The sequence below is a fragment of the Oncorhynchus mykiss genome, chromosome 11 (genome assembly GCF_013265735.2).
Source record: "Oncorhynchus mykiss isolate Arlee chromosome 11, USDA_OmykA_1.1, whole genome shotgun sequence".
In the NCBI taxonomy this organism is placed as follows: domain Eukaryota; kingdom Metazoa; phylum Chordata; class Actinopteri; order Salmoniformes; family Salmonidae; genus Oncorhynchus; species Oncorhynchus mykiss.
The window spans coordinates 50,395,912-50,406,663 of NC_048575.1; the positions used below are offsets into that span (position 1 = coordinate 50,395,912).

Genomic DNA, 10,752 nt, shown 5'->3' on the forward strand with positions numbered 1-10,752 from the left:
AGAACGGGACTGTGTGAACACCTCGTCACAGCTCCTCTAGAGACTTCCTGATTGAGACGGTAATAACAAAATTAAACAGAAAGAGGAAATGCATTTTTTTTTAAATCAGCTACGCAATCATCAAGCTATAGAACATCCAACCCCATCCCCATTACTTTTTGTTGTTGTTGCTTATAACCGAGTAAAATGTACTTTTTTCAAATGAATGCCGTGGAAAATATATTCCTTTTAACATGCATATGATATACACTTTGATTAGTTTAAAACAGCGCATGTTTATAGGTTTTGCTTTACAATTACAGTATCTAATCATTATTACACATCAATAAAGAATACATGTGTGATCACTCTCAGGGACATAAATTTTTTCTTCACATGTCCCATGTCAATTCTATGAATACTATTTATGTTATAGATAATGAAAACTATACTTTCTCAGGATGATGAAGACACTGAGCAAATGTGATGAGACTACTATGAGGTTCCTTCTTCAAGACGTGTTCAAATGCCGGGTGTGGACATGTTTTCCTTGTGTTCTAATACAATGGAGGGAAAATCAATAGCAGCATCGTAGCTGATCTGGTCATTTGTGGGAGGGTCTTCTTTGAACTTGACATCACATTTTCTGAGAGACCTATGAATAGCCTTGACAAAATTGTGTGATCCAAAACAGTAAAGCAATGGGTCCAGACAGCAGTTTGCTCCAGCCAAAACCCAGGAATAATAGTATGAGGTCTCCACCTGCAGAAGGATGCATTGTTCTGGAAAGTACTTCTTTAACACGACAGCCCCAGTGCGTATCACGTTCAAAGGCATGAAGCACAGTCCAAATATCACCAGACACATGGCCACCACTTTACGAGACTTGGCCTTAATACCACGGCCCTTAAACGTGTTGATATTGATACGAGACACTGATCTTGCTATCTGAACGTAGCACGTCACTGCCACTGAGAAAGGCATTAGGAACCCAAGGGTGAGCAAAACGAAGTTGATGGCAAAGTAAGTCTCAATGTAATCTCGCTGATGAATGCTAAGACATAGCGTGCGGTTTCCCACTTGGCTTGTGTTAAAGAAGTAGAAACAGGCAATCCCCTTAGCCAGCAAAACCAGCCGGACTCCAGCACACAGCTACTGAACAAACACCTTTCGTTTCATGCAGGAGCCTTGTTTAAACTGGACCACTGCCACATATCGATGAATGCTGATGAGTGTGAGGAACAGGATACTGCCATAGAAGTGAATGAACAGCAGAGCAATCTTCAACTTGCACAGAAAAGCTCCAAAGGGCCAGTGGCTACCCATGACAAAGTATGTTGCAATAAATGGTGCAACTGGTGTGATGATAGCATCACTGACAGCCAAATGAAACTGCAAGACGGCACCAGAGCTCCACTGTGGTATACGGCAGCAGAAGACCCACAGACTGAAACTGTTGAGGAGGAAACCAACCAGGAAGACCTGGAGGAGGAAAACAGTGATGGAGATATGCTGGGGTTCCACTGTACAGAGACTGCTGTTGGCTGTAATGATGTCCAGAGGCAGCATTGTGCTGTTCATCTTGGGATGGGATGTGGGGGGATGCATGACATAAACATTCACCTTGAAAAATTGAAAATGGAACAGAGTGCTAGTCAGACCAAAGAAAATGTACATATTTAGTTCAAAAATAATGAACACAGTGTGCTACATCGTTGTCAATTCTTGTAAATCGGTGTTAAGTGTAGCCACTGAACAGGATGTAAAACATGGAGCTGAGGTGAGAAAAGATCTCACCATGACTCACCTACCACAAGGACATAAACTTTGTCACAAAATAGCTTTTAATCATAGCAAAAAATAGAATTCCCTGATTTAAAGTACAAATATTATATTTGAAAGTGAACATTAAATTAATGTCCTACCGGAGGTAGGCACTAAAGCATTAAAATGTATGTACTCACTACTGTATAAATGTGTCTACTAAATTACTAAAATATTAACATGTAAAGCTAATTCAAGCATACATAACTGAAAACAAATTGTGAGATTAAGGTTACAATATCTCTACACAATGGAACTTGTGATTATGATGAAGTCATAAAGTCTACTTTCGAGTAGGCTACTTACTTAAGCTTGCACTTGTAGTCCATCAGTGGTACAAGACCTGAATGAGAAACGTGTTATAACTTCCCCCGACTACAAGAGGTGGTTGCCCACAACCATGCTATGTAAAGCAGACAGAAGCAGAATTGTTCTCTCAAAACCACATCAAATCAAATTTTATTAGTCACATGCGCCGAATACAACAGGTGAATACAACCTTACAGTGAAATGTTTACTTACGAGCCCATAACCAACAAAGCAGTTTCAAAAAATATGAATATGAAATAAAAGTAACAAGTAATTAAAAGAACAGCAGTAAAATAACAATAGTGAGACTAAATACAAGGGGTACCAGTACAGAGTCAATGTGCGGGGGAACCAGTTAGTCAAGGTAATTGAGGTAATATGTACATGTAGGTAGAGAAATTAAAGTGACTATGTATAGATAACAACAGAGAGTAGCAGCGGTGTAAAGGGGGGGAGGGGGGGAAATGCAAATAGTCTGGGTAGCCATTTGATTAGATGTTCAGGAGTCTTATGGCTAGGCGGTAGAAGCTGTTTAGAAGCCTCTTGGACCTAGACTTTGCGCTCCGGTACCGCTTGCCATGCGGTAGCAGAGAGAACAGTCTATGACTAGGGTGGCTGGAGTCTGACCATTTTTAGGGCCTTCCTCTGACGCCGCCTGGTATAGAGGTCCTGGATGGCAGGAAGCTTGGCCCCAGTGAGATACTGGGCCATATGCACTAGCCTCTGTAGTGCCTTGCGGTTGTAGGCCGAGCAGTTGCCATACCAGGCAGTGATGCAACCTTTTGAGGATCTGAGGACCCATGCCAAATCTTTTCAGACTCGAGGGGGAATAGGATTTTTCGTGCCCTCTTCATGACTGTCTTGGTGTGCTTGGACCATGTTAGTTTGTTGGTGATGTGGACACCAAGGAACTTGAAGCTCTCAACCTGCTCCACTATAGCCCCGTCGATGAGAATGGGAGCGCGCTCGGTCCTCTTTTTCCTGTAGTCCACAATCGTCTCCTTTGATGGGGTGCAGCACAAATATGGCCTAATCCTAATTATTTTTCCTGTGTGATTCTAGGAGTTGCAACCGCTAACCTTATTATAGTCAAGTTGTGACATCACTTCACTGAATACATTTATTTATTGAGCCATTTTTAAACAAGTCCATACAAACTTTCCCTTTCAAGACCTGGACAGTTTGTCATAGTCAATAGTAGTCAAACAGGCCTACTGGTTGTACAAAAATGCCCACTAAATGATCTTGCTGATAAACTGTTCCTGAGTAATGGATTGAATTGAAATAAACAGTAAAAAAAAACATTTTATTAATTCAATGTTTTACAATTATCCTAATAACTTTTATTTTTGTCTTTCCTAGGTCCAATCATTTAGATTTGTTGTACCCTATTTTGATTCTAGTGTCTTGGTGATAATAGAATCAGTATTGCTACATTGAGAATTGCAAATTCTTTACTTTGTCCAATTACCATAGCAATGCCAAATAACTTTAAAGTGGAACTGACAGTGTTTGAACTCCTTTGCAGATATGAAAACAGACAATCAAGTATCAGTCAAAAATTAAAAATGAAAGTTTATGCTACAAAACAAACTTTATAAGAAGTTTTAAAAATAGGTTATATTTGACTCAACATTCCATGACGTAAATGAAGGCATTGTTGCAAGACAAGATTGATGCAGTTTAAGGCATAATTAATAAAATGCTGTCAGCTGGGTGTTGCCAGTCATCTATATGGATGTGGCTATGGTAATTAGACAAGGAATTCTCAAGAATGTAGCAATAATGATTCAATTATTATAATTAAGACAAAAAAAAAAGGAAACCAGCTCATTGCTCATGCTAGTATCACTGTTCTTTATTAAACTTCACGTATCGGCCTCGAGGCCTTCAGCAGAGCTTTTGTTAAGAGTTTTTAAATGTGCACCTTTAGGTAGACACTACTCCACCCACATCCGTTCAATGCATTCGAATGGGATTGGAGTCGAGGGAAAATAAATACATCCTATCAATTAAGTTGCCAGAAATCATTGTGCAATAAAACAGTGCAATAAAACACGTCAGAGTAGGCCGAAGTGGTGGCATTAGTTAGAAATATTCACACTTATCATATTGTCGCACTGTGTGCAGCCTTTGCATTTATAGGCGTAAAAGAGCCTGGCTCATTCTTTTGTGGCTAGCAGTTGGCAGGGATCAATTCGTCGCGTAAATTACAACCTACGATCTATATTGCATAAATGGTGTGTTTTAAATTCAGCTGGCAAAGCTGGATCAGATGATAAAACATGCCAGTGTTTCTCGACAGCATCTCCCACTTTGCGCGAGTTCAAATTATGTGTGGGGGTGAACATTAATTACAGTGTTCTTTAGGTTCTAGTTGGTATTTTTTGTAGCAGTTCATCTCATGTTTTCCCCAATGCCAAATTAAGAGCTTCATCCACACATTGTGGAGAGTTGCCTCTTACTAGAAACCTATTGGGCATCTCCGCAGCTTTTTCTAGATAGTCCTCTGTGGAGTGGCATATAGGGCGCAGTCTGAAAAACGGGCCTCTTGGAAGTCTTTTTAATGGATCTTGGAGGAAGCTGTCCCCCTGTAATAAAGTATTTCTGTCCGTTTCTTTTCTGTACAGAGTTGTAAACTGGGTTCCATTCGATTTCTCAATCCACATATCAAGGTAATAAACACGTTTAGTGTCACATCAATAGTGAATCTGAGATTAAGGTCAATGTCATTAAGTAATGCCATACAGTCTGACAGCTCTTCTCCAGTTACTCCCCATATGCAAAACAAGACACCAATATATCGATACCACTTCAGGATTTGGCCAAACCCTCCCCTAACCTGGACGACGCTGGGCGAATTGTGCGCAGCCCTATGTGACTCTAGATCATAGCCGGTTGTGATACAGCCCGGGATCGAACCAGGGTCTGTAGTGACGCCTCTAGCATTGAGATGCAGTGCGAATTGATCCCTGCCAACTGCACTGTAAACCAGTTTAGACTGCTGCGCCATTCGGGAGCCCCAAATAAAATGTTACCATAGCTTGGAGCGAAAGTGGAGCCCATCAACCATTTAATTTGTGTGGAAGTAGTATTCATCATCAAACCTGAATTACAGTGGCAAGAAAAATTATGTGACCCCTTGGATTTAATAACTGGTTGACCCTCCTTTGGCAGCAATAACCTCAACCAAATGTTTTCTGTAGTTGCGGATCAGACCTGCACAATGGTCAGGAGGAATTTTGGACCATTCCTCTTTACAAAATTGTTTCAGTTCAGCAATATTCTTGGGATGTCTTGTGTGAACTGCGCTCGAGGTCATTCCACAGCATCTCAATCGGGTTGAGGTCAGGACTCTGACTGGGCCACTCCAGAAACGTATTTTCTTCTGTTGAAGCAATTCCGTTAATTTACTTCTGTGTTTTGGGTCGTTGTTCTGTTGTGCTTGGTTTGGGTCGTTCTTCTGTTGAGCTTCAACTGGCGGACAGATAGCCTTACATTCTCCTGCAAAATGTCTTGGGAATTCATTTTTCTGTCAATGATAGGAAGCTGTTCAGGCCCTGAGGCCGCAAAGCAGCCCCAAACCATGATGCTCCCGCCACCATACTTTACAGTTGGGATGAGGTTTTGATGTTGATGTGCTGTGCCTTTTTCTCTCAGATTTGAGCTAATATCCCTTTGGAACACATGTGAAGGACCAACACTAATTGTTCTATATAAACGTTTATTATTAAAGTTGTCTCTGAATCTGTTCTTTGTATTTTTCATAGTCTAAAATGACCACAGCACCCCCCTTGTCTGCAGGTTTGATAACCAAAGACGAGTCTTTCATTACTTTGTCTATCCTGGTGAGGTTCTTCTGAATATGGTTTATTTTTATTGTATATACAGACATGGCTTCTTGTTCAACTAAACCTACAACAGGTATTATTTGAGGGGTTGTTAACCATGGGACAGAATTTACTTTGGGGCTTAAAATGAGTAAAGTTATTTGTTAGGTTTCTAGGCTAGAAACAGTATTTTGGGAAAACACATGTTTAAGTTTAATCTTGCGAAATAATTAACACATATACTTTCGTAACAAATGGTTTGTCTGTACATGTAGGTACAAAAGAGGCCCTGAGATAAGACTGAGCCTTGTGCGTCAGTGAGCTTTTTTTTGAGAGAGAGGTTTCTTATCGATTATGCTGTAGCTCCGTGTCCACAGTCTGTGTTCCTGGTCCCCTCTGACCGCTTGCCTCTCCTGCATAGTTTATTTTTGAAGCCTTGTTGTACTGCTTTCGGCAACAATAAAAAAAAAAAGTTTGTGTGCGATGGTAGCTGGAGTCACTGTCTGTAGGGAATTTGCTCTCAGTGGATGCAGAGTCTGTGTCCGAGTCTCTGTCCCCCCCGCGGTCAGTGGTGCGTGCCTATGTCGGCCTCTCGGTGCTCCCGTCCTTGGGCCTTCCCATGCATAAAACTGGTTGAGCTGGTAGTCCTCGGTCTCGCTGATATATCTTGATCTTTGTTGCTTGTAGGAAGTCTCTGTATTACCCAATGGATTGGTTGATTGTGCCGTCTATGGCTGTGAAGTCCGAGCCAAGAATCTCCTTCATTATAACCTCATGTTTCACTGAGCTTAACTTGAACCTTTGTCACTTCCTTTGACGCGTTTCTTATTTTTTATTCAATTGTTACCATGCACCTGCAACAAAGTTCCATCTGAATTTTGATGACGAGACAATAAAAGACAGCCTAAATTTGTACATTTATAGGTCATAATGTACCCTACCCACCACAGTCCTATACATACATGCATACAGTGCCTACGGAAAGTATTCAGACCAATTTACTTTTCCCACATTTTGTTACGTTACAGCTGTATTCTAAATTGGATTAAATTTGATTTCAAATCTTCAGCAAATCTACACACAACACCCCATAATGACAATGTGAAAACAGGTTTAGACATTTCTGCAAATGTATTTAAAAAACGTTTTTTTAAGAATTTGGAAAGGCACACACCTGTCCATATAATCCCACATTTGCCAGTGCATGTCAGAGCAAAAACAAAGCCATGAGGTCGAAGGAATTGTCCGTAGAGCTCAGAGATAGGATTGTGTCGAGCCACAGATCTGGGGAAGGGTACCAAAACATTTCTGCAGCATTGAAGGTCTCAAAGAACACAGTGGCCTCCATCATTCTTCAATGGAAGAAACTTGGAACCACCAAGAGTCTTCCTAGAGCTGGCCGCCCAGCCAAACTGAGCAATCGTGGGAGAAGGGCCTAGGAGGTAACCAATAACCTGATGGTCACTGACAGAGCTCCTCTGTGGAGATGGGAGAACCTTCCAGAAGGACAACCATCTCTGCAGCACTCCATCAATCAGGCCTTCATGGTAGTGTCCAGGCAGAAGCCACTTCTCAATAAAAAAAAAAAAGACACATGACAGCCCACTTGGAGTTTTCCCAAAAGGCAACTAAAGAACTCTCAGACCAAAAGAAACAAGATTCTCTGGTCTGATGAAACCAAGATTGAACTCTTTGGCCTGAATGGCAAGCCTGGAGGAAACCTGGCACCAACCCTACGGTGAAGCACTGTAGGGTTGTAAACAACTCTGCACCGGGCTCAATCCTATAGAAAATGTGTGGGAAGAACTGAAAAAGTGTATGTGAGCAAGGAGACTTACAAAACTCAGTTACACCAGCTCTGTCAGAAGGAATGGGCCAACATTTACCCAACATATTGTGGGAAGCTTGTGGAAGGCTACCCAACATATTTGTCCCAAGTTAAACAATTTAAAGGCAATGCTACCAAATACTAATTGAGTGTGTGTAAACTTCTGACTGACTGGGAATGTGATGAAAGAAATAAAAAGCTGAAATAAATAATTCTCTACTATTATTCTGACATTTCACATTCTTAAAATAAAAATGGTGATCCTAACTGACCTAAGACAGGGAATTTTTTACTAGGATTAAATGTCAGGAATTGTGAAAAACTGAGTTTAAAAATGTATATAAACTTCAACACACACACACACACACACCTACTCCTGAAGGACACACCTACTCCTTCAAGGTTTTTTCTTTATTTTTTATATTTTCTACATTGTAGAATAATAGTGAAGACATCAAAACTATAAAATAACACATGAAATCATGTAGTAACCAAATTCAAAATATATTGTAGATTCTTCAAAGTAGCCACCCTTTGCCTTGACAGCTTTGCACACACTTGGAATTCTCTCAGCTAGCTTCCGGTCACCTTGAATGCATTTCAATTAACAGGTGTACCTTGTTAAAAGTTCATTTGTGGAATTACTTGACTTCTTAGTGCGTTTGAGCCAATCAGTTGTGTTGTGACAAGGTAGGGTGGTGTACAGAAGATGGTATTTCACCAAATAGGGCCAAGGCCATATTACGGCAAGAACAGCTCAAATAAGAAAAGCGAAACACCAGTCCATCATTACTTTAAGACATGAAAGTCAGTCAATGTGGAAAATGTCAAGAACTTGTCAAGAAGTGCAGTCGCAAAAACCATCAAGCGCTATGATGAAACTGTCTCTCATGAGGACCGCCACAGGAAAGGAAGACCCAGAGTTACCTCAGCTGCATAGGATAAGTTCATTAGAGATAACTGCACCTCAGATCTTAGCCCAAATAAATGCTTCAAAGAGTTCAAGTAACAGACACATCTCAACATCAACTGTTCAGAGACTGCATGAATTAGGTCTTCATGGTCTAATTGCTACAAAGAAACCACTACTGAAGGACACCAATAAGAAGAAGAGACTTGCTTGGGCCAAGAAACACAAGCAATGGATGTTAGACTTGTGTACATCTGTCCTTTGGTCTGATGATTCCAAATTTGAGATTTTTGGTTCCATCCACCATCCATCTTTGTGAGACGCAGAGTAGGTGACCGGATGATCTCTGCATGTGTGGTTCCCAACGTGAAGCATGGAGGAGGAGGTATGATGGTGCTTTGCTTGTAACACTATCATGATTTATTTAGAATTCAAAGCACACTTAACCAGTATGGCTACCACATCATTCTGAAGGAATACGCCATCCCATCTGGTTTACGCTTAGTGGGACTATCATTTGTTTTTCAACAGGACAATGACCCAACACACCTCCAGGCTGTGTAAGGGCCATTTGACCAAGAAGGAGAGTGATGGAGTGCTGCATCAGATAACCTGGCCTCCACAATCACCCGACGTCAACCCAATTGAGATGGTTTGGGAAGAGTTGGACTGCAGAGTGAAGGAAAATCAGCCAACAAATGCTCAGCATATGTGGGAACTCCTTCCAGACGGTTGGAAAAGCATGCCAGGTGAAGCTGGTTGAGAGAATACCAAGAGAGCACAAATCCGTCAAGGCAAAGGGTGGCTATTTTGAAGAATCTCAAGTGTTAAACAAATCAAAATATATTTTATACTTTTTTGGTTACTACATGAATCCATACAGTGGGGAGAACAAGTATTTGATAACCAGCAAAATCGGCAGTGTTTCCTACTTACAAAGCATGTAGAGGTCTGTAATTTTTTATCATAGGTACACTTTAACTGTGAGAGACGGAATCTAAAACAAAAATCCAGAAAATCACATTGTATGATTTTTAAGTAATTAATTTGCATTTTATTGCATGACATACGTAAGTATTTGATCACCTACCAACTAGTAAGAATTCCAGCTCTCACAGACCTGTTAGTTTTTTTTAAGAAGCCCTCCTGTTCTCCACTCATTACCTGTATTAACTGCACCTGTTTGAACTCATTACCTGTACAAAAGACCTGTCCACACACTCAAACAGACTCCAACCTCTCCACAATGGCCAAGACCGGAGAGCTGTGTAAGGACATCAGGGATAAAATTGTAGACCTGCACAAGGCTGGGATGGGCTACAGGACAATAGGCAAGCAGCTTGGTGAGAAGGCAACAACTGTTGGCGCAATTATTAGAAAATGGAGGAAGTTCAAGATGACGGTCAATCACCCTCGGTCTGGGGCTCCATGCAAGATCTCACCTCGTGGGGCAATGATCATGAGGAAGGTGAGGGATCAGCCCAGAACTACACGGCAGGACCTGGTCAATGACCCGAAGAGAGCTGGGACCACAGTCTCAAAGAAAACCCTTAGTAACACACTACGCCGTCATGGATTAAAATCCTGCAGCGCATGCGAGGTCCCCCTGCTCAAGCCAGCGCATGTCCAGGCCCGTCTGAAGTTTGCCAATGACCATCTGGATGATCCAGAGGAGGAATGGGAGAAGGTCATGTGGTCTGATGAGACAAAAAAATAGAGCCTTTTGGTCCAAACTCCACTCGCCGTGTTTGGAGGAAGAAGAAGGATGAGTACAACCCCAAGAACACCATCCCAACCGTGAGGCATGGAGGTGGAAACGTCATTCTTTGGGGATGCTTTCCTGCAAAGGGTACAGGACGACTGCACCGTATTGAGGGGAGGATGGATGGGGCCATGTATCGCGAGACCTCCTTCCCTCAGTAAGAGCATTGAAGATGGGTCGTGGCTGGGTCTTCCAGCATGACAACAATCCAAAACTCACAGCCAGGGCAACTAAGGAGTGACTCCGTAAGAAGCATCTCAAGGTCCTGGAGTGGCCTAGCCAGTCTCCAGACCTGAACCCAATAGAAAAT

General features: G+C 41.7%; 1 pseudogene; it reads right to left on the reverse strand.

The window, feature by feature from the left end:
• Nucleotides 1-216: 216 nt before the first annotated feature.
• LOC110535862 lies at nucleotides 217-2,190 on the reverse strand (annotated as a pseudogene).
• Nucleotides 2,191-10,752: the final 8,562 nt, after the last annotated feature.